The 4534-nt window shown below is 39.9% G+C and overlaps 1 pseudogene; it reads left to right on the forward strand.

Moving 5' to 3' along the window:
• The first annotated feature begins 2010 nt into the window (after positions 1-2010).
• The window catches only part of LOC107660321 (NACHT, LRR and PYD domains-containing protein 1b allele 2-like), a 7810-nt pseudogene continuing 5286 nt past the window's right edge, over positions 2011-4534 (forward strand).

The raw sequence follows: 4534 nt of genomic DNA on the forward strand, positions 1-4534 counted from the left end.
GCGTGTTAGAACGAGGCGTTTTAGGTAGGCGTGGTTGACTCTTACCTTTTAACAAGAATATCTCTTTGGATTTGAGATTTTAGTCTTTGCAACTTTACAGATCTTCTTTATGCACCAAGAGTTTGTAACACTCCAAAGAGAAAGGAAAAATTGAAATCGCATCATATGACCCATATATTGTTGTTCAGACAAAGTATCTGAATATCTTAAAGTTTCTCTCTGATTGTTTGATTGATTGATGGATGGATTTATTTATTTAATGTATTCTAAAGCAGTTTGTCTTTGTGAATGTGTTTTTCCTTCATGCAGAATTTACGGTTTCTTGTTTTCCCTTTTGGACCAGACTCATCAAGCATCACTGTCAGTTATCCTCTGTTCCTTTGATGATACACAAAAATCTGTCTCTCAGCTGAAAGAGAAACTAAATAGAAGGAAGAAAAAGGAGATACATGTAAGAGGTAAACTGTTTATTGTTTATTTACATTCAAAAAGAATCTTGCATTGTGCAATACTGTGTTAAAATTAAAGGTATAGTTCACCCAAAAATGAAAATTGTGTCATTAATTACTCACCCTCATGTCGTTTCAAACTCGTAAGACCTTCGTTCATCTTCGGAACACAAATTAAGATATTTTTGATGTAATCTGAGAGCTGTCTGACCCTGCATAGACAGCAATACAAGTGAAATGTTCCCAAGTGCAGAGACGTAGCAAGGAGATCTGTAAAATAATCCATGTGACATCAGGGGTTCAACCGTAATGTTACGAAGCTACGAGAATACTTTGTACGCAAAAAAAAACAAAAAAATGACTTTATTCAACAATTCGTCTCCTCCACGTCACCCTGTAGCGCCATTTTGGAGAGTATCTGCTGGACGTAAACGGCGTCACGCCGGATCTGTTTCCTACGTTGTTGTGATTTTGATCTGAACGAAAACAGCGTATCAGTGTGGCGCAGCTGACACAGAACTGCATACGCTGTTTACGTCCAGCGGATACTCTCCAAAATGGAGCTACAGGGTGACGTGGAGGAGACGAATTGTTGAATAAAGTCTTTTTTTTTCGTTTGCGCACAAAAAGTATTCTTGTAGCTTCATAAAATTCGAAGGGGGAACCTCAGGGGAAACTTCGAACCCCTGATGTCACATGGTTTATTTTACCGATCTCCTTGCTATGTCTCTGGACTTGGGAACATTTCAGTTGTATTGCTGTCTATGCAGGGTCAGACAGCTCTCAGATTACATCAAAAATATCTTAATTTGTGTTCCGAATATGAACGAAGGTCTTACGGGTTTGAAACGACATGAGGGTGAGTAATTAATGACACAATTTTCATTTTTGGGTGAACTAACCCTTTAAGTGTGCCTCACACATCCTGGAAAGTGAAGCCAAAACATTTTGATTACTCCCTGGGATATTTTGAGCATGTCCAAATACCTACACTTGTGGTCTTGGCCCCCTGAGAGCATGTGCACATCAGTAAGTCAATGTGCAATACTGTCCAAGGTCTTAAAAACACCACAGCCCTTAATACACACTAAATCCACACTATCTCGGATACTTTGGAGCAGTATTCAAGGCTAAGTGTAACCCATCATGCATCATGTTCTGTAAATAAATTGTGAGACTATGTAAGTTAAGTATTAATAATAACTAGATATTACATATAACCTGGTAGTAAAATGTGAAGTGTTGCAAATAGATGCAGTCCAATTCAGTGGCCCTGTTTACACCATGTATTAAGATCCTTGTTTTAGTGCAGTTTTTGATTGACAGGTCAGTACAGTAGGTGTTCAAATGCATTTAAACATGTAATCATTTACAATACATGCTGTACAAACTCAAACATTTTTCAAACCCCATGTAAGTATTTAGCAAAACAGCATCTTTAAGTCATAAAACGTTTGCTATGTGCTGTATTCATCAAAGACTGTGTATTTTTTGTTTTTGTTTCTTTTGGAAACTACGAAAGTCAATTACTCTTGTACTTTTTCCTGTAGATTGGAGCACCATGAATCTTCAGTACAGGACTTTAGTAATTGACAGAAGTAAGTTTGAAACAGAGAAAAAGCTTCTATCTGATGAGTGTGTGGATCTGGCCGCCTGTTCTACTGAACCAGTGATCATTCAGAGGAGCAAAGAGCAGACTGAAAAATACTATCGTGAATGGGGGAGGTCTGTGCGCACTTTTGGAAAACAAACACCATCTCCTCTGTTATCAAATGACGAGAATCACAGCATCAGAATAGACCAGCTGTTCAGTCCTGACAGTGATGGAAACACACCAAAAACTGTGATTCTCAGTGGAGATTCTGGAAGAGGGAAATCCTTCATGTTACAGAAGATCATGTTGGACTGGGCATCTGGAGAACTTTACTCTGAAAACTTTGATGCCGTTTTTCTGCTGAAGTGTGAAGAGCTCAAGAGTATTTCTACTAAGAAGAGCTTGTTTTATCTCCTGAGCTTGAATCACAGTTTAACATCAAAACAGATCTCAAAGATACTACAGTTAACACCAGAGAAAGTTCTCATCCTTATTGATGGAATGGATGAGTATGTGTCTCGTCGACCCATTCATTTCATGCGACACACTAATCCATATACAAAAGCACCACTTATGGTCATTCTTAGAAACCTGTTGAGAAGAGTCTTGCTTCCTGAGTCATTCATGCTTGTCACCACGAGATCAGCTGTAGATACAGTGAATCTCCTCAAGGGTCCTCAGCGTTTCACTGAGATTGTGGGCTTCTCTGAGAGAGGGGTGCAGGAGTACTTCCAGAAGTTCTTTCAGGATGAGCAGCTCTTCAGGAAAACATATGAGATTGTGAAGACAAATGAAAGCCTCCTGACTGCCTGCTCTGTGCCTTTGCTGTGTTGGATGATTTGTTTTTATCTGAAGAAGCACTTTACAGATGATGATCATGTGATGAGAGAACTAAAGACAACCACCTCTATATATGTGCACTTTGTGTCCACTCTACTGGAGCATCATGACCAGAGTCAGTCTGTCCTCACCATGCTGAGGAGTCTGGGTCAGCAGGCAGAGGAAGGGATGAAGAAGCAGCAGGTCTTTTTTGTTGAAAAGAGTGTGACTATGAAATGCTTTGATGCGGTTACTACTCTGTTCTTGTATAAAGATAGATTAAAAATAAAAGACAATCAGAAACCAGCTTTCAGGTTTATGCATCACAGCTTTCAGGATTTCTTCACTGCTCTTTATTATGTTTTACTGGATGAGGAAAATTCCTGGTGGAAAGTAAGTGAGCTGCTTGACTGGATGGAATGGGGAGATATAATTGACAGGCCATCTCCAGAAAGAAGATCAAATCCCATTCCTTCAGTCATGTTGTTTCTCTGTGGTCTCTTAAATGAGAAAGTGAGCAGTTCACTCTTTAAAAAAATCCAGTGGACTGTTCCTCACACCATAAAACTGAAGGGAAAGTGTTCTTAGATTGACAACACATAGTGGATGTGAACTGTATGCTCTCCGCTGTCTGTATGAGCTCCAAGATGAGAGATTTGTCAGTGAAGCTATAAAAAAACACAACATCATGGATCTGTCTAATGTTTCCCTGAGGAGCACAGACTGCTGGGTGCTGCTGTACTGTCTTCAGTGCTGTCCACACATCAGAGACCTGAACCTCATGTACTGTGATTTAACAGCTGAGAAACTCAAGATTCTTCAGCCAGCACTCTGTATGTGTGAGAATCTGAGGTCAGTGCTTGTATGGAGAAATAAAACGTTTATATATATATATATATATTGATTGCAGTTGTTGCTGCTAAGGGTGGCCCAACCAGTTATTAGAGACAGTTTGGTTAATTGCGGGTGTGACAACCGCATTCTGTAATCGAACTCACACCTGTAAATATTCAGGACTCACAACCGCATGCTCGGAATACACACGCTGTGTGAACGGAACCGGACTGGACAAATAGTTATCATACAGTCATACAGTGCGAGAGAGAGAGCCGCTCTGCTGCACAAACGCGTGTCTACCGTGTGTTACGTGTTTTCATGTGTGTTTTCGGCAGGGGTGTGAAGTAACGAATTACAGATACAGTAATTAAGTAGTTTTGATCAGTAATTGTACTTTTTTGAGTAGTTTAAAAATTGTGTACTTTTACATTTACTTGAGTACATTTTAAGTGATGTATCGGATGGGTATTGCGTACAGTGTTAACTCACGCAAGTGCCACGTTCGGTAAATTCCCACTCACTTATGAGACGCGCGATCTGCGCTGCCTCGTCTCTCTCTCGCGTGCGTTCTGCAGCGGTCACTTGGATAAGTTGTTGTTGCTTGTTGAACTTGTTGACTTTTGATGAGTTTGAGCTGTGAAAAAGTGTGTTGGAAAACACAAATTGAGGACCAAATCTGCACCTTATTGATGACCCCTGGCGTTAATATACTGCATCTGTGCCAGCGCGTGATGTAATAAAACTGCAGCTCGTTAATAAACGTTTTTTTTTAATCCATTTTATACAATCCGGCTTCAATTAGCAAGTGCACTCGCGCATAAACAATTTTCAAGTT

This window comes from Sinocyclocheilus anshuiensis, unplaced genomic scaffold, assembly GCF_001515605.1.
Source record: "Sinocyclocheilus anshuiensis isolate Anshui unplaced genomic scaffold, SAMN03320099.WGS_v1.1 scaffold850, whole genome shotgun sequence".
NCBI classification, from domain to species: Eukaryota; Metazoa; Chordata; class Actinopteri; order Cypriniformes; family Cyprinidae; genus Sinocyclocheilus; species Sinocyclocheilus anshuiensis.